The sequence below is a fragment of the Talpa occidentalis genome, unplaced genomic scaffold (assembly GCF_014898055.3).
Source record: "Talpa occidentalis isolate TD23 unplaced genomic scaffold, MPIMG_talOcc4v2.1 talOcc4.7, whole genome shotgun sequence".
Taxonomy (NCBI): domain Eukaryota; kingdom Metazoa; phylum Chordata; class Mammalia; order Eulipotyphla; family Talpidae; genus Talpa; species Talpa occidentalis.
In genome coordinates, this window is record NW_023605083.1 from 110,644,935 (window position 1) to 110,671,162 (window position 26,228).

At 41.9% G+C, this 26,228-nt stretch overlaps 1 long non-coding RNA gene across 2 annotated transcripts in view; it reads left to right on the plus strand.

The window, feature by feature from the left end:
* The window catches only part of LOC119233022 (uncharacterized), a 58,495-nt gene that overhangs the window by 14,020 nt on the left and 18,247 nt on the right, over positions 1-26,228 (plus strand). For both annotated transcript variants that reach the window (XR_008549423.1, XR_005122229.2), the window contains exon 3: positions 8,916-8,972. This is a non-coding gene — a long non-coding RNA (uncharacterized LOC119233022). The remainder of the gene's footprint in view (positions 1-8,915; positions 8,973-26,228) is intronic.

Below are 26,228 nucleotides of genomic sequence, written 5' to 3' on the forward strand. Positions count from 1 at the left end.
ATGCCCGATGGCGGGTACCTGGAATAGGATGTGGCATAGGTAGATGGGATTCACCTGGGCTAAGACTGTGCTTTTAAGGGCGGTGTCACGGGGACAACAGCAGAAACCGAGAAGCCGCAGAACGAACAGAAGACCAGAGAAGCGGAGAGAACGCCACAGAGCCCAGATAGAGTGAGGATGTGCTGGGGGCTGGGAGGCCTGCCAGCCTCCCAGCCCCCCAGCATCCCTGCCTGCCATATGCCTGGTAAACCCCAATAAAAACCTGCAAAACCACTGAGGTCTCTGACTCCTCCTTTACCCGGTCTGCATGGGATCAAAGAAAACCTGCCCTGTGGTCTTCCTGACCCTACACTCACCCTCCCAGGTTCCTAGCTCTGAGCCCTCATCTTTATACCAAGAGCCTCAATCCTCCTCCCAAATCTGTCAACTTGGCCCTGTCAAAATTTTTAGGACCAATTTTAACTGTAGAAAGGAAAACTAAGGACGCTTAGCCTGATACTTGGAGACATGGTACAAAGTTATAAAAATAAAATTTAATATTTAAAAAAAAAAAAAAAAGAATTTTTTAACTGAGACTTTGTAGACATCTATGCAAATACATTGGGAAACCTACATGAGATGAGTAACTAGGTAGGAAAATACAATTTACCAAATTTGACCCTTAAGCAGCGCTCAAATAGGTAATTATCCGTAAAAGAAAAGATGCTAAATTCTTGTGTACAGTAGTAACATTTTAAAGAATTTAAAAACACAGAATAAAAACTTTTTAAAATGAAAAAAAAAAAAAAAAGTTTCCTCTGAGGGCAGCTTTGACTTCTTGCCCTGTCCTCGGTTCTCTGCCCTTCTCCTGGAGCCAAAAGTGCCTTATGATTATCTGCTGAATATTCTCTCTAGGCCTCCTAGGATGAAATCCTTGTCTTGCTTTGGCCTTTGTCAAGCCTCACCCAGGTTGTACCTCTGAACTCCCGCCAGGTGCAACGGTTGCTACCTACTAACATGCTTCCCTGATAATCAGCTCCTACAAGTTTCATTTCCAATTGCAACAAACCCCTGGCAGGCTTGAGTAATACTCTTCCAAGCCTTCTTGAATCCTATGGTGTTTGTACAGGTGACTCATTCTCCAGAAGCAAAGGGTCACCTGTTTTTGGTGTCTAAACCCACATATTCACCTCCTTTCCAACTTTCACAAAAATTTAAACTCTCCCTTGAGTTTGAGTATGTGCCACATTCAAACAGTTGCTTCAGTTTCTTTTTTTTTATAGAGTACAAGTGGACCTGTTCATCCCTTTATGCCCAGCATAGCCGAGTTCAACATTCAGCTATATCTCATTTTCTCACTGAAATTCTCTTTTCATTTAACACCAGCATCAGCAGCTTTCTTTTCCAAAGAAAAAAAATATTGTGCTTATTGTTATTCTGTTATCACTTAAGGAAGGATTCTGCTTAGCCAACCATAAGCAAAGAACCACAAAGTCATGGTGAGACAGAATGCGTGTCATTTGCTCAGCCAGTTCCCACATGCTCAGGTGTTTGAGATACTTGGCAAAATACTTGGCAAAATAACAAATGACTACATGTCACAAATCTGTAAGGTCACTCAAAAGCATTTTAAGTGGTGACTGTGGCATCTAAGAATGCTGAGGGTGTGAATTTGTTACCCTCTCTGTTGCTACCCTCTTTCCACCTCTCATCCTATCAGATGATCTGGTGCCCCCAACACAACTGCTTATCACCAGTTGCTCTGCTCCCGGGTTCCTTGTTCTGCCTGCCAAACTCGACAACCTCCCAGCACCCACATCTATAAGCTGCCTTCTCAGGGCCAACCCTGGTGGATGTGTCAAGTGCCAGCTCCCACCCCCCCCCCACTTCCATTGTGCCTTGGTCCTTCAATGGTCTAGACCAGGTTGGCTGGGATGACCATCATTACCAATAATAGTATTGATCACTGGATGTGATCAACTGACCCATGGACATAGTTTTAAATGCCTCCGCATCTGTGAGGTATGCTGGGTCATCAATCATTGCACATGAGGCATCCTAAACTCTAACAAGTTGAACAAGATTCTCATTGCCCACATTAGACCCATCAAATTAGGCTCTAATTCAAATGTGTGATCCAATAGCACTTTCATGTGCTCTGTAGCTCATTGGACTCCCTCGTATAATCAGTTTTTTAAAAAGATTTATTTATTTATGCATAAAGAACTGGGGTACAGGCCAGTGGTGTGGGGGGGTGAGAGGATTCACCAGAGACAGAGTGGGAAACAGAACAGGTGGATTGACTGAAATACACTGCTGAGGGGAGCAGTGGGCGAGTCAGGAGAGGTCTGCTGCACCATGTGGGTAGCTCCCTGGCCAGGATGTATTTTTTGATACCTTAACTAGGAAAATACTTACTGTGCTCAAAATTGCCTAATTTAATTGAAAGAGTGGATACCATTTTTGTTTTTAGATATTCTAAGACAAGAATGAAGGGGTGGGAAGAGAAAAATGTATTGATTAGGAGCAAAGGAGGTGAAAGATGGAGACAACTACATTATTATTATACTGGGTGTCCCCAACCATAGCAAACAATGAGAAAATTTAACTTAAAAAATATCATTTACAGTAGGACCAAAGTATACAAGGTATGTAGAAATAAGTCTAAACAACATGGTCAAAACTTTGATGGAGAAAACTTGAAGCCTTTGTTGAAAGACATAAAATAATTGCTAAACAAATGGAGAGATTACATGGCATGTAATCAATAGCAATAGGCTAACAAATCAATAGCATAGGCCCTCACAGAATCTGATACCACACTTAAATTCTTTAAGATCTTTTTTGCATTTTACTGCAAACCTTACAACCAACCACCAGGATATTATTGGGCATCTTTATTTATTTATTTTTTTAATGATTTATTTATTTATTTATTTATTTATTTATACGAGCACTGGGTACAGTCAGAAGCACGGGAGGGTGAGAGAATTCACCAGAGCCAGAGCGGGAAGCAGAGCAGGCAGAAGGACCAAAGTACACTGCTGAGAGGAGCAGTGGGTGGCAGGAGAGGTCTGCGCGCCATGCGGGACCCTCCTCTGGTGGCCAGGGAGCAGCCAGGGATCGAACCAGCACTGCAGAGGCTGTGGGCAGCTTCGCAACTCAGTGCTCAACCGCTGCACCACCGGGGAGGCCCTATTGGGCATCTTTAGATGAAGATCCAAAACACAACTCACTAGAGTCTTACTAGACAGAGGAATTTTAAAACAGGGAAGCAAGAATGCTACAAATTATGGGATAAGGAATTTATTATAGGAAGGAGACCTCACACAATGGTGGGAGTAGCTGGGGAAGCAAAAGTACAGGAGGAAAATTGGGGCTCAAAGGAGAGGTCACCATTTCTTCAATCTGAGTGTATGAACAAGTAAACTTCCCCATTCATGCTGCAGAGGCTGCAGATAGCTTCATAGGTTGTGTTTTAACCCCTTGCACCAACAGGGACGCCCTGTATAATCATTTAAACTGGTTTTATAGAAGTCAGAGCAGCACACCTTTGTTGTTGTAGGCAATTACAGGTTTTACCATCTTTTTATCTTAGGATATATTTCTGACAGTGTCTCTGACTTGTTTAGTGGTAAATCCTTTGGCAGGTGCACACTCACATTTTAATAGTATTCCTTTGAGGAAATGAAAGATATGTTTTTTTCATTCAGTGAGTATTTTAATTTTCCACTGATCCACTCTACCACTGAGTACATCATGAGAGTTGTCTGTGACTTGTGCACTGAGGAGGTATGTATCCATCACAAACAATGGGGGGAAGTGGTGTAGTATGAATATGCTTCTTAGAGAAGCTCAATTCTGTGACTGATAACTGCGAAAAGTTTCCTAAATGGAAACAAACAAACAAACAAAAACAGGGAGTCTGCTGATTGGGAAGACCTTAAGCCAGGTTTCCGCCTTAAGATTCAACACCTTCTGTTTCCACTCGTTTTATTCCTATGGAATTTCCTTGCTCTCACCCTGGACAAGATGGAGTCATTCCTTCTTACCCTGAACCTGCTTTGGCTAGAGGTCCTAACATCTTTCTCTAAAGTCTCAGTCTCTTCTAAGCACCTGTGATAGGCTAAGTAATGCCCCCCAAAGATGTCCACATCTTAAACTGCCAAATGTGTGAATATGCTTTCCTTACATGGTAAAGGGGACTTGGCAGATGCCATTAAATTAAGATTTTGAGATGGGAAGATGATGCTGGATTATCTATATGTCCCATTGTAATCACAAGGGCCCTAATAAGAGGATTGCAGGAGAGTCAGAGTCAGAGAAGAGGTGGCTATGGAAGCAGAGGTCAAAGTGATATGGGCCATAAGGCTAGAAAACACTCTCTTCAGAGAGAAGGCAGCCTGATCAACATTTTAATTTTAACCCATTAGACCCATTTTGGACTTCTGACCTCCAGAACAGTAAGAGAAAAATCTCTGTTGTCTTATGCCACTAAGTCTGGGGTGATTTATTATGGCAACAATAGGAAACTAATGCAGCACCCAGTAGCACTGACTGGTAGGTAGAGACAGAGGGATTATCTGGAGCTGTGCTGCCCAACACTAGCCACCTGTAAGCCGTGGAGCAATTGAAATGTGGGTACTCTGAATTGAGGGCTGGACCAGTGGAAAACACATATCAGATTTTAATAACTTTACTAATAGTTTGGGTACATTGGATTACAAAAAATATATTACAATATTACTTTAATGTGTTTATTTATTTATTTATTTATTTTAAAGATTTATTTATTTATTTATACAAGCACTGGGTACAGTCAGAAGCACGGGAGGGTGAGAGAATTCACCAGAGCCAGAGCAGGGAGCAGAGCAGGCAGAAGGACCGAAGTACACTGCTGAGGGGAGCAGCGGGCATCAGGAGAGGTCTGCGCGCCATGTGGGACCCTCCTCCAGTGGCCGGGGAGCAGCCAGGGATCCAACCGGCGCCTCAGAGGCTGTGGGCAGCATCGCAACCCAGCGTTCAACCGCTGAGCCACCGGGGAGGCCCTAATGTGTTTATTTTTACTTGTCTAAATGTAGCTATTGAAGAATTAAAAATTATACTTCAGCTTGCATTGTATTTCTGTTGACCAGCATTGCTCTAGAGACTTGAATGAAACTGACATCACTGTGAAAACTGACTGGGTTGACCCAGACCTTCTGCTGCCCAATCAATTGCTCAGTTGCCTCTGATCACCACTGGGTACCTCAGGACTACGCTGGGAGCAATCTTTCTAGAACTCCCCTGCACCTGCCTGGTTTGGATCCTGGTATCCTGCCTTAATTTCTTGTTAAGTTTTATGGATTGGGGACCATCTTTAAGAAAAAAGACTATAAAATTAGGCATGATTCTTGGCAAATCTGTGCTTATAAATAAGGACCTTGAAGCATAAACTTCACTAGCCTCATGGTAAATCTGTCTGTGTCTTCTCTGCCAAATCTTATCTGAAATGGCTCATTTCTCCTAGTTTCTGGTCTGCCGGAGATCCTACTCTCCATAGGTCTCTTTATAGTTTCTAAGACATGACCCAAAATGGCCACCAGTGCACTTAACGCAGACAAAAGGGGCCTGGACGGTGAGGTTTGAAGAACCCCACTTGTCACAAACCCAACAGACAGGTATAATAAGAATACAATAAGATGCCCGTCAGTTAGGATTTGGCACTATGTGCTGACACAACACTCCCAAGAAGCCCGAAACCTTTGTTCTTGTGATTTAACATTGTTTGGGCTCCAAGAAAATTGCATTTTTACATTTCTAACTCTATGTCCTTTAAACAAAAAGGGACTGAGACCAAATGGCCAGATTTGTAAGTTGTGCTGCTGCTAGGGCTAATGACTGCTTCAGAGTGCAAGAAGGAAACACTTAAGGAAAAAAAAAAAAACAACACATCAATTCACTTGTCAAATTCTCCCTCTCTGATAGCATGTTTGCAACAGACTCATGAATAACAAGGCACCATTTCCCAGTGGTCTGGGATTCACAACAGTTGTAAGTGACAGATAAGGATTTTTTTTTAACATTAACTAATCATATTACTCTTAAATCTGGATATGTAATTCTAGATGCAACATTCATGAAACATCGTATCAATTAGCAACTAGATGGACCAATATGATGGCTACTAGAAACACAATACTAAAATTATGAATTCTGTAATTTTAATAAAATATAAATTTCCCAGAACTTTAAATATAAATTTCAGCTTTATTCAAATAATTTTAAAAATGAATTAAGATAATATAGAAATAGAAAATATAAAAATGGAACTCAGAGGAGAAAAAGACTGAAGAAAAAGGAAATAGCAAGTGGTTTGCAAAAAGTCTGCTTAAATTTTTAAAATCTGAAAATTAGCAGACTTCTGCTGATCATGAGCCACATAAATTTGCAGACAGGATGTCACAAATTACTTATTTAATAAAAGCTTCAATAATAAGAACATGAAAATGAACAAAAAAATCTTCAGAACCACTATTTGAAAAGATTAAATGAAATCCTTCAATTTAATATGCTTCACTAAATGAAGACTTAATAATTGTTTAAGACAGTAAGAACAACGAAAGAATTATTCGTAACAAAGTCGTAACTCAGAAAGCCAAATGCAATTCTGGCCTGTCCTTTAGCATAGGAGGAAAATTGCATTTATAAAAGCTGAAATTGGATGTGAAAATCAAAAACCTCTGGAGCTTTACTATGCTTATTAGATAGTGATCCTGAAAAATGACTGTCACATCATTCTGACAGTGTAAATATGTTCCTAGCAAAATGCAATCCAGTTCAAATTAATGATTACAATTTTCCATTGGATGAACATGACAGAAAATTTAGTATTTAATTTTATAGCAAAATTATCTTAGATGGAGAAATAAATTATAAAAATGGCTTATGTATGTTTTTGTGTCCTATGTCCAAAAACCAAGTATTTTGTTATCACTGTGACAGTTTTACAACTGATCCCCAAGATCAAGTTTGACCATTGAAAGTGTTTGTGTCTGGAAACACTTAGGTTCTTGACTAAAGTGAAACATTACTCGCACACAAAATATGCATATACAACTACTGGAATTGCTTTTTTTAAAGACCGAATAAACTGCAAAACAAAAAAACTGTATTCAACAGAGACAAATGATGTCCATATGTGACATGTGATGTTCTTATAAAATATTAGTGTCTAATATTTAATCAAGTATAATAATAATTTTGTGGCAATGGCAGCTCAATATTCACAGAAAACAATGGAAATTTTCTAGGTTTCATATGTATGATTTCAAAATGTGATACAAAAATGTTCAATATGTAATATACATTGAAGAATGCATCAAATGAGCACCAAGTAGAATGGAGAAAACAGAATGAGATCTTTAATGTTTTAAAATAAGAAATCATGCACAACATACTTAGAAGTAAATCTTATCTAGTGATTCAGTTTACTTAGATTATATCAAAAAATATGAGCAAAAGTATTATAATTCACTTTATTTAACTATTATAAAACTCATATATGTCAAAAGTCCTGGAAAATAATGCATAATGAGTGGGTGGGTGTGTGGTTGGATGGATGGGTGGAGGGATGGACCACCAGCAGGAAAAAAAATCATGGAATTTGAAATTAACAGTCATGGCTTTTACATCTGCAATAATAATTACATTCAGTTATGTTTTTTTAAAGATTTATTTTTTATTTATACAATAGCTGGGGTTCAGGCCAGAGGCTCTGGAGGGTGAGAGGATTCCCCAGAGACAGAATGGGGAGCAGAACAGTCAGACAGACCGAAAGCACTGCTGAGGGAAGCAATGGATGCTACAGGAGAGGTCTGCTGCACCATGTGGGAATCTCCCTGGCCGGCTGGGAATCAAACCCATGCTGCAGAGGCTGCAGACAGCTTTATAGCGCTGTGCTCAACCCGCTCTGCCTCTGGGGAGGCCCCACATTCAGTTATTTTTGCTAATGAATATTTTACTGTCTTTCAGTCATATAAAAGTCACAGTCTTGCAGATGTTTTGTGATTATGTCATAAAAATAATTGGTTTTGTGTAATGAAGCTATATTTGTTAAAGGAGTGAGTTGGAATGTATTTTATCCAAACATTTGTTAGTTTATTTTAAGTTTTAATTATTTAGACATAGCACATTTCTCTATATTCTTGCCTGGGCCCAGCAAATGTTGGGTAAAGACCTAGCTGCCACCTGTGGAGCTTCAGTGGCTTCAGGAGTCCAATATGCAGTGACATCAGCTTGCCAAGTCCCAGCATACCAGTTCTCTCCATCAATTCACCTAGACAGTTGTTGACTTACCAATGGGTCTCAGGGTGTGTAACTTAAATGAAAATCCCCAAAGTATATACTAAACAAAGTATGGGTTACCAGCAACTCCACCGATGAACTCAGAATTCTGAAAACACTTTTACCAGCTTAAGAAATGATCCTTATTCCTTTCTTCCACCCACCAGACTCCTGGTGGGAAGTGGATATTTAAGTTTGTACAATCTTCCTCACTCAGGCCACATTACCTGAAGACCTTTGGTCAATGTGAACTCATGTGACTGTGTAGTTAAGGAAGTCACATATTAATTATTCAAATTATTGATCTGCTGAATCAGACCCCATGAAAATAATTGGTTTTGTGTGCTGTTACTATGTCTATAGTATGCATATGTATAGACTATGTACATAGTAACTGAATCAGACCCTCCCCATCCCTCAAGTCTGCTTTCCCATCTACCAACAACTTTACACTGTGAGGCACAGGCTCATTCCAACTGTTAGCACAGTGCATCTGCTGGTCCAAAAATACAAAAACCAAGGATTGTAGATGGCAGCATTCTCAGTTAACTCACTAATAGTTTAGAAGATTTCCTTGAGGTTCATACCACTGTTCCTTTCTATTGTCACAGATCCTTCAGAGTAGCTGCAAAGAGAAGAATTTGGTGGAAAGCTGTGCCCACATTCAGGTAAGGGGCACACCGCTCCGGGCGCTGATGTCCAGGGGCCTCTCTAGTCAGTGAGATTTTTGTCTTGGAAAAATGATTCACTAATCCTTTTCCTTGATAGATTTTCTTATTATTACAGAAGTAGTTACTATGTATTATATAAACTGCAGGAATTATAGATAAGTGAAATGATATACAGCCAACTGCAGATGAGCAAAGTAAAATGTAATCAAGCAAAAATCATCCTAATTCTAGCCATACCATCATGTCTAAACTTTCATGTATATCCTTCCAGTTGTGCATGTGCCTGTCTGTGTGTGTTTTAATAAAAATGGGAGCATGTTGTAAATACATTTGACAATTTACCTTTTTAATCTGCAAAATTATGAATGGATTTTCATGACTTCAAATTTCCTGCTATATGTTTATTATTACTGAAAATAAATTCTCTGCATATGGTAGGTACTATTACGTGCCGTGCACTTTGTTAAATGATTCATTGTGTCATTTAATCATTTCAGTGACTCTGCAAAGTAGGTATCATTGTTTCCCATTTTATAATCAAGAAATAAAGTCTCAGAGAGGTTAAGTACCTTAAAATTATGCCATAGTGTTAATAAGTGGTATAGTGGATAGGATCCCAGTTTTCTCTGCTGTCAAAGCTCAAGTTTTTGATAAGCCTTCTGATTAGCATTGTTGACTCTTCTAATAATCTTTTAGAAGTGTGGATAGATCCACAGATAGTAGACAACTGGCGGACAAAAGATATACAGAAACAAATGTAAGTGTAACTGAGCGTTCCTCTGTGTCATGGATATGTATGGATGTTTGTAAATGGTGGGGTAGGGAGAGGTTTGAGAGAGAGACAGACAGAGAGAGCCGAACAACACCCAATATCAAAAGAAGGAAAGCCAAGGTAAGTGAAGGCAAAAAAATGCTCATCTTTCTGCTGGGCACTGGAGGTACAGAGACCACTTCCAAACTTGAAAAGCTTTCTCCAGGCAAGAGAGGTCTCACAACTGTTTGCCCCACCCCCATTTTGGTTCTTTCTTTATCAATATCATCTCTGACTATCATCAAGTTTTAATGACTAAAAGTCACTGTAAACATGTAAGGAACACACTCCCCCCACCATGTTTTCACCCTTCTCCTCACTAGTGTGATGTTTAAAAGGAGAGGCTCTCCAGTCCAGCAGATCAGACTCAGATCTCATCTCTGCCACACAGTAATTTTGTAACCTAGAAAAGTTACAAGTGCCTCTATCTCTTTGTCTATAAAATAGAGACACAAAGAGTCTGCCTATAATGACTGTTGTGAAGATTAAATAAGGTATTTCACACAAACCTGTAGCCCAGTGCCTGGTACGGACTAAGTTGAGGGAATATTCGTTATAGTAATTACTTATTCTGAACTCCTGGTTGCCCTTGTAAAGCCGGCCCATCCGGTGCACTAATGACAGTAACAGTCCAGGATTCTGTATCCCGGACTTCTCCAATTACTGATACTTTTACTTTGGCTTACACTTCCTGCCTCTCCCTGCAGGGTCCACTGCTGGTCCACAGCCACTTGGGAGCACACTCGAGTTAGGCGGGACCTGTTTTTCCTCCTGGCAGGTAGCGAGGTTCCCCCTGAGCCTGCCAGTTCAGTGAGAACCTTTCACTTTCACATCCAGCCAGAGCCAGGAACTGGGAGAGTCCTCCTGACACTTGGCAGGAAGTTGCTTCCCAACCGTTAAGAAGCAATAAAACCTAGGTCACCCCTTGTGTGTGTGTGTGTGTGTTGGGGTGTGGTGGGGGAGGCGCGAGGTCTTCTAACTGCTCTGTATACCAGCCTCCACAGAGCCAATCCCCAAGTGTATAAGTAGTGTTTGTAAGTATGGCTTATTAATTTCAAAGTTTCCCCTCATCAAATTTCCAGAGGAGCTCCCTGCACACCACAACCTTTGTGAATATGAGTCACACACCCTCCCATGGAACCAGAGAACAAAGACTGCACCTGTGGGATGGCTTCACGCACAACTGCCCCTGGGCTAAACAAAGAGAGTGTGAAGGGCATGGTTGCATGCTTTGTCTGTCTTGAGGATTTTCATTTTTGTCATTAGTGTGCAATAAGAACTTGAAGGCAGAGGAAATCTGAATGTAAAATCCTTCTAGGTGGTAGTAATTTTCTTATAGGGACCCATAATTATCTCAACCAAATGTCAGTGTGTTTTTTTTTAACTCTTCCTTATTGAAAAATTCCCCAACATCTTGGTAGAAAAGGGGTTAAGTCTCAGTGCTATCACTGCTGCTATTACTACAGCCTGAGTTCATTGCCAAGGAGCTAACCCACATGTGGCACAGCTGACCTCTCCTGTCTTGCCCGCTGCTCCCCTCAGCAGTGTATTTTGGTAGATCTGCCTATTCTGCTCCCCACTCTGTCTCTGGTGAATCCTCTTCTCCCCACAACTCTGTCCTACACCCCAGTTGTATGCATAAATAAATTTTAAAATATCTTTTAGAAAAAAAGAAAAATTCCCACCATCTAATTTGGATTTGTTTCTGTTTTCCTTATCTTTTTTTTTAAATTAGCAGGCTTTCTTTTTTTTTTCCAGACCTCATTTTTCAGAGCAGTTTTAGGTTTACAGAAAAATTGAGCAGAAAGTCCAGAGTTCCCATTCACATCTCCCTACATAGTTTCCCCCATTGTTAGTGTCTTACATTAGCATATTATATTTGTTACAAATAATGAATCAATATTACCACATAATTATTAGCTAAAGCCTCACTCTTTGTACTGTACAGTTCTATGGATTTCAACAAATGAATAGCATCATATACAGTATCAGGCAATAGTTTTACTGCCCTAAAAATCCCTTGTGGTCTGCATATTTGTTATTTTCCTCCCTCCCCGTACTCCTGATCTTTGTCCCTGCCTTTATAGTTTTGCCTTTTCTAGAATGCCATAAAATTCAAATCATATAGTGTGTAGCCTCTCCAGACTGACTGCTTTCTTTTAGCAATATGCATTTATGGTATTTCTGTGTCTTTTCACGGCATGGTGAGCTTTCCCACTCTCACCCCCAGCTTGGTTGAGGTATAATTGACACATAACGTTGTGTAAGTTTAAGGTATGTGATATGCTGATTTGATGCATTTACAAATTGCAAAATGACTGCCACCACAGTGTCAGCTACCACCTCTGTCCTTCTCCAGTGATTCACTGTTATCTGATTCAAAGCTAATTTCAATTTTTTTTTAAGCAACTCTCCTCTATTGAGAAATTCCCAAACATCTAATTTGGACTTTTCTTCTTTTTCCTTATGTTTTGAAAAGCTTTTTATGGTGGAGAATTTTAAACATACACAGTTCTGAGAGTGATGACCCTGATGTGTAAGCCCCAAGGCTGGCAGGAACCCACGGCCAGCTCCCACCTGCTCCCCTTCCCATAGTTTTTCAACTAGTATGCCATTGAGGAAAACTTTTATTGAGGTTTTGTCTTTATTAAGGTGAAATATATGTATAACAATCTGCATTCATTTTAGTGTGCAACTTGGTGAGATTTCACAGATGCATACACTCTTGAAACCACCACCATAATCAAAATACCAAACATTTCTAGCCTCCAAATTTTCTTTGTCCCTTTGCAGCCCATCCCTCCCTCTGCTGCCCATACCATGCAGTCCTGATCTGACTATTCCTGGACAATATGCATTTCCCTCTCATATTACTTTAAAGCTAGTATCAAATATTTGACCTATAAATATTTTACTGTACATCTCCAAAAGGCAAAACCACCTTTAAAAAAAACCCCACCAAAATGCCACTATCACATGACATAATTAACAATAACTTCTTCATATTAGCAAATTTCGAGTCCAGAGCAGGTGCACAGCCTGCACAGTAGCTGGAAATCTCCAAGGGCTAGGGAAGGGGAGAAAGGGTGATGGCGAGCTGATCGAGCAAGCAGAATCTATTGCTAGCTCCCCACAGGGCTCAGGGCACCCTGCTTGCACCCAATTGTCCTTCCTTTGCTAGATGCTGGTTGCTCTCCTCCCAGAGTTTAGGATTTAAGAAATAAAAAGGCAGGATGTTCAGTTAAATAAATGAGTTTAAGTTTCAGATATACAACACATTTTTCTTTAGTGTAAGTACAATACTTGCAGCATACTTACACTAAAAAGGTATTCATTGTGTATCTGAAAGGTTAACTTAACAGGCATTCAGTTCTTGATCTGTCAAGCCTGCCCCTCCTATTTCCTGTGGTCCCCTCTGATCCCATCCCTATTAACAACAGAAGGATGCTCTCCTGGGCCTTACTAAAAATATACCTCAGCTCCACACGACCCTGACTCAGGTGCAGGCAACCATTCCCAAGTCTAGACGTAGAACACTGTCATGCCCCCCAGGGCATTTAGAGGACTGGTAATTCAGGAAGCAAATCTCCATCTTGACCACAGTGGGACTGGACAGAACAAACTCAAAATTCCCAGAGATAGGACATCTCCCAGGCTTCTCCTCCCCTATTCTTCCAGGTAGCCAGAGGCTGGCTCCCCAAGCCCTCTCCTGTATTTCCATCTGCTCTGGCTTTGTAGTCTCAAAGAGAACCTCAACTGAAGCGCCCCCTGCTTCTTTGAGGGGTCTGAAAGTGAATCAATTAAAGCCTAATTAATCTGAGGTTCCCTGGGACTGCGCTTGCCCTTGCACTTTTGTACAAAGTTGCTCTTTGCTTTGTAAAGATCTAAGTGGCTATTGTTACCATGTGAATCAAGTTTCATTCTTCACCAGCCCTTTTAGGAACTGAAAAAAAGACAACTTGCTCAGACACGTTATATCAAATGGCAAGATGAGCTCAGCAAGCACTGTCCTCCTCAGAATTTATTTTGGGTGTAACACAAGTTAAGAACATAGTCACAAACCAGGCTGCGAATCCATCTGTGTGGAAGATTTGCCCAGGGCAAAAAGACTTTATGCCCCTCATGTCTCTGAAAAAGAGCCCCTTACCTACCATCACAGGTGTCTGCACCTAGAAAATAGCATCCCACGGACACATTATTTTTACTGTAATTTGTGAGATTAATCCTACACACAGAATAAATAAAGCATGTGTGTAGTTTAATGTGTCATTATAAGTGGACACCCATATAACCACCACAGGGGCTAGACGAGTGCTCAGCCTTCCAGAAGCCTCCTGTGTCTCTACCCTCCCCACACATTCCCCTCCTCCTCCCAAAGGTGAGCACATCCTACCAGTGGAAATCATCTCTTTTAAAGTTATTGTTATTTGTATGCCACTAAATAAGGCCCTATTTTTGAACTTCTTATAAATGGAATTATATGTGTGTATTCTTTGTGGCTTGTTGCTTCCTCACAAAAGCTCTTAGACTAGCAGGTTTGTCAATTCAAAAGTGTGCTGTTTTCACAAAAACTAGTAGCCTTTAAGTCACATGGGCCAGCTTTGGGGGCCCCTAGCTCGGCTACTGTGTGACCTCTCTTTTACTCCTTTATCAATTGAAACAAAATATACCTCTAGACATACACTAACACCTTAAGAACAGGAAGTGTACTTCATTTGGCATTCTGTTCTCAGCAGCTTACAGGGCCTGATTCCTGATTAAACTTGAGTGATTAAAGGAAATGGGGTGAGATGATGAACACTGAGGCCTAATACCACCCCTGATTTATAGCAAGTGCTCAGTACATGAGTTAACATGATTACTGTTCTCAGTGTTGTTTACTGATGCACCTGCCTGTGGCAGGTAGCCTGTAAGAGGCCTATTGGTGATCCTTACCTCTGGTATTCTTGCACTTATCTATCTCCTGAATATGGACTAGGTGGATTGGCTTGCTTCTAACAAACAGCCTGCAGCAGAAGTGATGGATGTCACTTGCCAGATTGTAAACAACCATGGTTTCCACGTTGGGCCCTCTTTCTCATGGTCTCGTGGGTTGCTCCCCTTGAGTAATGTCAGTCTATGTCACCAGGTAGTATCCTGGAGAGGCCCCTGTGATGTGGGGGTAGGGCCTGCCCACAACCACAGAAGTGAGCTTGGAGGGGCTTTCCTCCTCCAGTTGAGTCTGGGGTCCCAGCTGCCGCTTGACTGCAACCTCACGGAGAACCTTCAGTTAGAGGCACCCAGCCAAGCCATGTCTGGATTCCTGATTCACAGAAATTGTGAGGTAACATATTTGTTTTAAGCAACTGCATGTTGGGACAATTTGTTATGCAGCAACAGATAACGAATGCACTGCCTTTTCTGGGTGAAAGTTACATTGGTGGTTTTTAGGGCAAGATGTACTTTTCAGATCTCCACTTTGCTTCGTGTTCAGAAGCGAAGAGCACAGTTAGTGGACAGCATTTTGGATCCAGCTTTTAAGCTGGGCTCTGATCCATTGGGTAAGCTGAGGCAGTGGCACAAGGGCTTAGGATCTATGCCCCTCCAGGGGGGCAGTTTTTGCTTCAGAGTTCATCCTTGGGCTTGGAGAGTCTGACAGGTCTGCCTCCGAGCTTATCCTTCCATGGGTGTCCTCCTTTCTCACTCCGACCCCTGTCTTGGCCTGTGCTTCCCAGAGAATGCGTTTTGCATCCAAGAACAACATCTGCTTCTTAGAAACCCAAATTTTCCAGTCTGCGCAGGTCTGGGTCCATATACAGACACTGCCTTTTGTTAACTCTGTGGCCAGGGCAAGTTACTTAAGCTTTCTGAACTTTTTTTTGTCTCACCTGTAAAATGGATAATAAACAATGTGGATCTCAAATTGGATATTTATTGAGAACATAATGGAATGCATAACACATTGTAAATGCTAGATAACTATTATCTAGTCACAGAATGCACACCATGTAGCAGCTTTACATTCCCCATAATGTTTTATTAGAAATTAGTTCAACACATTGTCTGTTTTGTCCATAGTATATAGGTAGATCTAGATATTAGACGTTCATGAGGATAATACCTTTTCCTTTTCTGAAACTCCAGGCTACCAAAATGTCACCCTAGCATGCATATTGTTTCCCACAAAATGAAATGAAGTGCAACTCGAAATTATGCATGGCTCTTTTAGATCCTCCTTCCTAGGAGCCCCCAGGGCTGTCTAGAATATGTGTATAGTAGAGCAGGGTAGGGGAGCCATCAGACTGTTTCTTGACCAAACTAGATGGATAGCTATCGACTAAGGCTTTTTACAGGTTGGTGGCTCCTCCCAATAGCCCTGCACTGCAGGTAAGGTGTTTTGTACCAAATTCACAGAGAGGTTAAGTAATTTGCCCAAGTGAAACAGCCAGAAAGGGCAGAGCTAGAATTAGACCAGATATGGTTAGCTTCAGAACTTGAACTCTCTCTGTGGATCAGGAAGATGGATAGAAGGATAGCAGCAGCATCACTGGATTTTAAAGAAAAAGTACAAAGTCAAATGAGCTGTTACTCTGATGGAACACACTGGAATATGATGTCCACCCCATGGCATGGTCCTGTGTTGCTGTTAGAAAACAATGTTGACAACCCATAACATAGTCTTATTTACTCCCTTTAGTAACCCAACAAGGAAGGTACTATGTTCTACCTTTGCAGATGAGGAGACTCAGGTATGGAGAATCTGAAAGACTTGTCCAAGCCCACACAACTAATAAATGACTGAACTAGATTTCAGAGAGTTTAGCTCCCAAGCCCACGCATTTATGCCCCTTGCTGTGCTCCTCCTCCTGGAAGCAGGGGCCAGCAGCTCTTGGCCATTAATTCCAACAGTCCCCAAGTGGCAGAGGTAGGAGGAGGGACATGTCTATCCAGATATTTGAGGCATGAGCTTTGGAGTCAGGCAGAGCTAAATTCACACCTACTGTGGTGACCTCATCTTTGAGGACCACGGCCCCTTCAAATTGGCTTTGAGCCTCCACTTCTTTACCCCAAGCCAATTTTGGATATCATCTCCTTTATGCCATTTTCCAGAGTTGTGATGTGAACACACTGGGGAGGAGTGCCACAACCTAGCTGGAACTTTCTGTCTCCTGTATCTACTACATTTCCTCTGTTTTCTTTTTTTTTTTTTAATAAATTGTATTTTTATATTCCCCATACAATTGCAACCCCCTTATTTTGACCCCAATCCCTCCCCTCCCCTCCCCACCCCCACCCCCCATAGAGTGTCTCTGGTTCATAGTTGTTTGTTGATTTTGATTTTCACTTTCTTATAGTTATTCATTTTCCTGGTCCCTTATTTAAGTTTTCTAGATTCCTGCTATGAGTGAGACCATCCGGTATTTTTCTTTTTCTTTCTGGCTTATTTCGCTGAGCATGATCCCTTCTAGCACCATCCATGTTGCTGCAAATTGCATGTGTTTATCTTTTTTGAATGCTGAGTAATATTCCATGGTGTACAACCCAAATGCCCATTTCCTCTGTTTTCACCCTTATCAACAGACCACAGGATCAGCACTCCCTCAGTTTCCCCCTAGCAAGAATGCAGTCACTCATGTAGCAATAATGAATAGCGTGTAAACTTCATTGAACATTTCAAAGCAGAGCTGGGAAGGGAACCTACAACTCACACCCCTCAGAAAGCAGCATTTTATTCTTTCATTTTATTCTTTCATATTTGTTTGTCCCTTGGCATTTTCCACATGCATTCCCCTGCCTGGAGTGGCAGGTGGTGGCTCAAAGAAGACTTCTTTCTTTCCCCTGTCTTTTCTTCTCGTTGTCCCTCCATACTTTTCTTGCGCGCGCACACACACACACACACACACACATGCACATACACACACCCCTCTCAGACACGTGCCCATATGCACATCCTTCCTCTTGGAGTCTTGCTTTCGCTCTAGCACATCTAATCATTTCTAATCTAGCACATCTTTTGGGTGCCTCCCTCCAGCCCAGGGTTTGTTAAAGCGTTTATTCCCAGTAAGTATCCTTCTGTCCCTGCTTGGAATCCTGGTTAACATATTAGCTCCCTCAGCCAACCCACCTTCACTGAAACTGTAGAAAAAGGCAAACAAAGGAACCGTCTACCCAGTGCTGGTGCCTGTGGGGAGAGAGGGGACCTGGGGTGAGGGGGGGAGGGGAGGAGGAGTTGGGCTGCCTTTGCCTGTACTGGCCTTTCCCCCACTTCCTCCCTTCTGAAAGGTCACTGGTTTCAAAGGTCTCAGCAAGTCTGTCCCGAGCTCCTCTTTTTCCATCTAGGGGTTTCTCGATCCTAACAGCAAGAGGGATTTGTCTCTGGTGAAGGCTGCCAAAGGTAGAGGCAGGACTCTCTTGGAGAGCAATTACCTTGAAGAGCCTTCCCCAGAGAACAGGTTCTTTCTCTCCCAAATTGGAAAATTCTCACGTTGTGCCAATTAGTCCAGAGGGCACTTGGAACTTTACCAGCTGAAATGCTAACTAACTCTTAAAGGGAAAGTGAGCAGGGAACAAAGGCAACCTTCCAGGGCTGTATAGCAGGCAGGTGGCTTTTAAAGAAAAAACATAAGGTAATAATGAGTTGTTATCCTGGTGGAACACACTGGAATATAAAGTTAAAACTCATCACCCTTTTGAGTTAAATGTAGGACTTTTTTTATTTGCCCAAGAGAATATAGATTTCATTGCCAAGGTCTACAATGTCATCTTTTAGCCTAGAGGTGAAATATCTATTTTGAAAAGGACTGATCACATCAGAAACCTCTTAGAGTCCACATATAAGTAAATGTATAATTTGACCTGCTGAGGGCTATTTATAATAATAATAGGATGACCAAAAGTGGTTGCACATTTCTTTTTAATCATATTTGCTTGAGGATGTGCTATTTGATTTCTTCTGAAATATTTTGCTTTGCCCAATAAACATTAGGCTTTGCCCAAGAAAACACTCAACTATGGTGTTTTCCCCAGGTGGACAGCAACTGATTGGAGTAGTCCAGAGGTGTGTAGACAGACAGGAGGGCGCTGGCTTGGGTTGACATCCTGCTGTGTATAAATCACAACTGGATAGCCCCTCTTCTGCTCTTCCTTCAATCCTGGGAAACTTAGGGTGGGGAGAAGGAATCTTGCAGAAACTAAATAGACCATGGTCAAACATGGTTTGGTGGAATGGAGAGACCTGGTCCAGAGAGGTCTGTATTCTGAGGGCAGCAAATCAAGCTACATCTTTGAGAATGATATTTAATTCTGGAGACTGTCTGCTGAAGCAGCTCTTTGCTTTTGAGTGTGACCCTGGTTTTGACTGCTGACAAAGTATACCGGTAGGAAAGATCAACCTCCAAGATTGCTCCTAAACATCACAGCAAAATATTGCATCCCCTTCACTGCCCTTAGAAATGACCAGTTTTTGAAGAACAACAAAGGAAAAACCCCTGACTTCCCCAATCATAACATATTACAGATCTGAGCCACCAAAGTGTCTGTTTTCACCAGACTTAATTTACTGCTACCAAGTACATTCTAGCACAATTTTCTTTTGATTTGGCATTTTCCTTTTTTCTTTTTAGATTGGCCTTTTATTTCAAAATGTTTTCTCAGTAGTTTCTTTTTTCCCGACCTAGATGAAAACAGGCCTAGACTTGGGCTTTAGCAAATTAAAACCAAATATTCTCCTAGGAGCAGAGTTTAATGTGTTCCCAGAGAGATGCCAAATGCTACTTTATTTTGGTTGTGTTTCTCTCAAGAGGGCCTTTTAATAGTTCTTGGAGTAGGAATGGTAATCTCTGGAAACAAGATAAATGGGGAGACTTTTACCCTACCCCAAATCCTTTCCTTGCCATTATAGTCAGGCAACTGCATTGGAAGCTGGATGTCATGAAACCTGTAGTTTTGCCTGGAATTGCCTGCTGCAGTCTCAAGTTTCCTATATAATTGGGATCAGGAATACTTCAGAAACCAAACCTAGAGACACTGTCTCAAACTGCATTTGAAATTCCTTTCACATGGCAGTAATTCTAAAGTTCTCTGGGCTTATAAATAAAGAGTATAACCAAGCCATTTCCAGTTGGTAAAACCAAACTGTGTTTAGTTAAAATTGGGCTTGACTGTGCATGGCAGAAAACCCAAAACACAGTGGCTTAGATAGAACTGTAGTCCTCTCCCATGTAAAGAGGGAGCAGTAGACAAGTGAAATGGGGGCTCTGCTCCTCAAAATTCTCAGGAATCCTGGCTTCTCCCAGCCTCTCTCCCCACTTGCCCATGCTTTGGTTCTTATGCTCATTCTTCTGAGCATTCATGTTGGAGCCAGTGAAAAGAAAGGAAGGAGGGAAGGCGAGAAGAAGGCAAAGTCACCATTGGGGAAGGTTTCTAGCCGCTAAATGCTTCTTACATCCCACTGGTAGAACTTAGTCTCATGGTCGCTACAAGAAAGCTGGGGAATGTTGTCTTTTTTTCTAGATGGCTGCATGCCCAGTTACACATTCTCTTGCTATGATATGTTCTTAAAATTCATGTTCTAAAATTGAAGGCCTATGTTCTTAAAATTCATCAATTTCTAGCAGTTTTATCTTGAGAATTTTGAAACACCTTTTGAGAATAGCATGGCAGTAGGAAGTGGTGTTATATCACTTCACCCCACCCTTTCTAATATGCAGACTCCCACCAGTAACTTGCTTTTGGTCATCCACACTAATGAAAAAGGACTAAGGCAAATGATATTCATCACATAGTTATTTAACTCACATAAAATGGAATGGGAATACAAAAATATGGGCAACTGATCAAGTAAACTATGGAAGTTGTCCTTAATGGGATGTTACACATCTGTTGAAATTATATTACACAGAGTCCGCAGTAATATAGAAAACTGCTTACTCTGTTAAATAAAACTATAGGGCTATAAACCTTGCAGAATGGTTACAACTAACCAATGGGAAGAGAGAGAGAGAGAGAGAGAGAGAGAGAGAGAGAGAGAGATAACAAACACTAAAAACCAAACCCAGTGACTTTTTTGGTTGATGAGACTTTTAATGATGATTTTTCCTACATGTCTTTATTTTCTACATTTTCTTACTATTATACAAGCTTGTTTTTTTTTTTTTTTTAATTAGGAACAAAACCTATTCTCTAGACTCACTGGGGACACACATTTTACCCACCTCAAAGGATTCAGTGGAATCTGATCTCCTGTCCAAACCTTTTCCTGATCACCTGCGTTACTGTTAGTATGATTTGTAATGGAAAGTCTGCTCCCTGGCACCAGGGCACAGCCTTAGCCATAGCAGTCTTTGGGTCTGCAGAGAGGTAGACATGTCCTCTCTCTGCCCCTTGGCAGCTTCGATACCATCCTAGGCACACCAGGATGGGTGCGGAGGGAGGCAGGAAGCCATGTGCACTTCCCTAGATCCAAGACTAACACCCCCTTATATAACCTCGGGAGGCCCTCCCTAGATTGTGACAGTGGGAGACTGCATCTCTCCCCAGGGGAGGTGCAAGGCATTTGGGGGCCTGTTATTTGCTGATTTTTACATATGTGGACATTTTCTTTCTAGCCTTCAGACCTCAGTCAAATAGGGCTTCTGTGTATTAAGTCTGTATATTCTCTACATTAATTCTGTATATTAATGTGAGAGGGTTTGCCTCAAAATACAGGAGAGGGGCCTCCCCTGGTGGCGCAGCAGTTGAGCGCTGGGTTGCAAGGCTGCCTGCAGCCTTTGCAGCGCTAGTTCGATCCCCAGCCACCGGTGAGGGTCCCACCAAAAAAAAAAAAAAAAAAAAAATACAGGAGGGGAGGAAGGGCATGAGGTGTGGCTGGGGAAGGCCTGGCTATAGTTGATGGGTTTGGGACTGGGTGGTGGTACTCTGGGTTCAGTAACATCATCCTGTCTACTTCTGTGTATGTTCAAAATCTTCCATCCTAAAAATAATCTTTTTAATTAAACGAGTCTTTATCTTTTAGAGCTCCATACTGAAATATTTACAGATGAAATGAAGGATGGACTCTGCTTTAAAATAAAGCAGGAGTGGAGGGGATAATGGGTAAAAGAAGTTATTTCATGAGTTGCTGGTTGTGAAACAGAGTAATAGCCTCATAGCGCTTAGTATACTTTTGTCTCTACTTTTCTGTTTGCTTGAAATTTTCCATAAAATAAGTTTTTAAAAAGATGCCTAGGATTTACTTCAGTTTCTGAAACCGGCTATCAAATGCAACTTGAATAGGCCATTCAATTAGGCATTAACAACTGCAAACAAAGCCCTTAGTAAATTTTGAGGCAGGAGGCAAATGTTAACTGTTATGCTTACAACATTTAGGGCTATTTCAGTTGCAAGTGAAGGAAAATCTGACTCAACTGATTTAATTATTAGACTCTACAAATAAAAAGTTGGAATCCATCTCCCTTCCAGTATTAATTTGGTCTACATTATTTGGTCTCAAACATGTCATTTCATTGGGACTCTTATCTCATTTTGTGGCTCTGCCTTTTGGCAAATTAGCATCATTCATTCATTCATGAGGTACCTCCTCAAGTTCACATCTGCCCTGGTTGAAGCTCAGCAGAAACAGGAGGGTAATAGTTGCTGTTGGTGCCCCAGAAGGGTCTCACTCCTTACCCCTCTCTTATCCAGGCACATGCGTGAACACACACATATGCATGCACTATGTTGCATTAGATCGCAACCATGACCCCTACAGTCATTGCACATGGAGGGGTTCTCTGAATGGAAAACTTTGCCAGCACACAACTTCGAGATTGGCCGTACCTACTCTGAGGAGGAACTCCATGATGCCCTAGAGAGAACTGTTTCATTAACCCTGTCTGATGATAATGTCTGATCATCCCAAGGAGAATAATACCATTTGCCAGGCTTCCCAAGAGATTAACACTTACCAAAAACAAAAAATTAAAACAAAAAATTCCTTTCTGTGGAATAAATAACAATAATGCAACTAGTGCTAATTGAGGGCTGACTCTATGCCCTCACATTTATTTTTTTTAGATATTTTTATTTATGCATACAAGAACTGGGGTACAGGCCAGAGGTGCAGGGGGTATGAGGATTCACCATAGACAGTGGGAAACACAACAGGCAGATTGGCTGAAATACACTGCTGAGGGGAGCTGTGGGCAAGACAGGAGAGTTCTGCCGCGCCATGTGGGTAGCTCCCTGGCTGGCTGGGGATTGAACTCGTGCTGCTGAGTTGGCTTCACAGTGCTGTGCTTAACCCCTTGCACCACCAGGAAGGCCCTGCCCTCCTATTTAATCATCACGATAATCCTATTATTACCCACCCCCTTATAGATGAAGAAGTTGAGGCAAAGAATGGTTCAGTTAATTGCCTAAGATCAGCCGGCTAGTAGTGACGTGAGCCAGGATGGAATCTTTTAACCCATCTGCTTTCTGGTCTTATAGATACTTTCAAGAACTCCTTCTCAAACACTGGTTTCAGGTCTCTGCTTTCACTCCCAGGAAAACCAGCCTCCTCTACCTGGCCATTAAGCATTACATGTTCCCATAGAATTCCTCTGAGGCCCTCCTATCTCTCACAGTCTAGACTCTCTCTCTCTGGGCAATTCCACTAAGGCCCTTGGGTTTATTCAGTCGCCATCAGTATCAGCATTGCATCCGACTACATATAATAAGAAAAAGTGACTGCTAGCCTTAAAAATGGGGCAGGGGGAGGAGATTATTTTTCTAGTAAGACTAAAAATGCACAACTTGGGGCAGGCACAGCAGCTCCACAATGTCCTCAACCCGGGAAGGACCCTTGACTGCTCCTCTCTCATCCTCACATGTAGCTCTCATTCTCATGCTCTTTTTCCTTAGATAACAAGATAGATGCTCTGCCTCCAACCTCAAGTTCATGTTTCATGCAATAAGGTGGGATAAAAGACAAAAGTGCATGAAGTCTAGCCTATTTCTTCATATCAAATTTTTTTTTATAGAGGCATGCTTTATTTATTTGTTTGTTTGTTTGTTTTTGTTTATACATGCACTGGGTACAGTCAGAAGCGCGGGAGGGTGAGAGAATTCACCAGAGCCAGAGCGGGGAGCAGAGCAGGCAGAAGGACCGAGGTACACTGCTGAGGGGAGCAGCGGGCGGCAGGAGAGGTCTGCGCGCCATGTGGGACCCTCCTGTGGTGGCCGGGGAACAGCCGGGGATCGAACCGGCGCCGCAGAGGCTGCGGGCAGCTTCGCAACCCAGCGCTCAACTGCTGTGCCACCGGGGAGGCCCTTCTTCATATCAATTTTTTGGAACTCCTCTCCAGCATCTTTTGCTTAACTCCCCATGGTCAGAGCTAGCCATTTCTAGCAGGAAGATGAGGAAGGTATCTTTGACCAGGCACATTGCACCTGAAGAAATTTTTTTTTTTAATAAATTTTATTTTTATATTCCCCATACAATTGCAATCCCCTTATTTTGACCCCAATCCCTCCCCTCCCCACCCCCCATCCCCCATAGAGTGTCTCTTGTTCATAGTTATTTGTTGATTTTGATATTTTCTTTCTTATAGTTATTCTTTTTCCTGTTCCCTTATTTAAGTTTTCCAGATTCCTGCTATGAGTGAGACCATCCAATATTTTTCTTTTTCTTTCTGGCTTATTTCACTGAGCATGATCCCTTCCAGCGCCATCCTTGTTGCTGCAAATTGCATGTGTTTATCTTTTTTGAATGCTGAGTAATATTCCATGGTGTATATGTACCACATCTTCTTGATCCAGTCATCTATTTTTGGGCATTTGGGCTGTTTCCAAAGCTTAGCTATTGTAAACAGTGCTGCTATAAACATAGGGGTGCAGGTGCTCTTTGGAATTGATGTTTCTGTGTCCTTTGGGTAAATACCTAGGAGTGGAATTGCTGGATCCTATGGTAGCTCTATGTTTAGTAGGTCAAGAAATCTCCACACAGCTCTCCATAGTGGTTGGACCAGTTTGTACTCCCACCAACAGTGCAGAAGAGTTCCTTTTTCTCCACACCCTCGCCAACATTTGTTGTTGCTAGTTTTTTTAATATGTGCCATTCTCACTGGTGTAAGATGGTATCTCATGGTAGTTTTGCAACAGGGTGGTCCCCAGGAAAGGGGGAGGTTCCCTGCCCCACCCAAGGGAGGGTGGAGCTGAGCAGCAAGAGAAGAAGCTGCAGGAAGAGACTGAGGAAGGAAGCAGCATGGAGCAAGGAGACCCGGAGGAGGCGCATGGAGCCTAGAGACACGTGAAGAAACTGCGCTTGTCTTTTGGTCGTGGACTGGGTGACACAGATGTGGGTGAGACCCGTGGGGAGGTGACCATGGCAGCTTTTATCTGGATGTTGATTTTGCTCTTTTCCTTCCGGGCTTGTCCGGTTGTTTGTGACCCTTTTCTGTGGGTCCCCACTGGAAGATGCTTTAGACTTTTAGCAGGCTTTGGGGCCTTGCTCTGGGCCAATCCCATTTGGATGGACTTTTACCCACGAGGGGACGGGTAACTTTGGGTGCTTCATTTAGAAACTAGACTCTTTGCCTTACCTGTATTGTTTCCTAGTTTTATTAAAGATCCTTCCCATTAGTCTCATGTGTTTTGTGTTGATGCGGCGGATGGCAGAACCCATGTAGAATAGGCAGGTTTGCAGGGTTTGGGCTGACCCTCTCCCTGTCCTATAACAGTTTTGATTTGCATTTCCCTGATTACAAGTGATGTTGAACATTTTTTCATATGCCTGTTGGCCATTTGCATTTCCTCTTCAGAGAAGTTTCTTCTGCCCATTTTTTGACTGGATTGTTTTCTTTGTTGTTGTTGAGTCTCATCAGCTCTTTGCAGATTTTTGTGATCAGTCCTTTATCATTAGTGTTGTGTGCAAAAATGTTCTCCCAGTTGGTGGGGTTTCTCTTTGTTTTTGTTATTGTCTCTTTTGCTGTGCAGAAGCTCTTTAATTTGATGTAGTCCCAGCTGTTTATCTTTGCCTTCACTATCACTGCTTTGGGTGATGTGTCTGTAAAGATGTCTTTGATTGCACCTGAAGAAATTTAAGACTCTGACTAAGAGAATTTATATACTACATACAACGGAATATTATTCAGACAAGAGAAAGAAAGAAATTTGACTTTTCAGCCACCAAGGATGAGCCCTGGGGCCATCATGCTGGATGAAATAAATCAGACAGAGAAAGACAGTAGTATAAACATTGACAGTTGACTTTCTTTTTGTAATGCAAATGCATGACTTAAACTTTGATGCCTACACATCCATTCAAAGAGGACTGGGGCTAGCCACAGGACCAGATAAAGAGCCAGGCTACCTCCACCCCCAGTGAGGCTCCTTTTACACATCCTGGTGGATTTATGTAACTGGCCACTTGGGGGCCGCTTGTAGTTTTATTTCCTTTTCTATAGCTCTTGCTCTTATGTTTTAAATTAACCAATAAAGAGTAA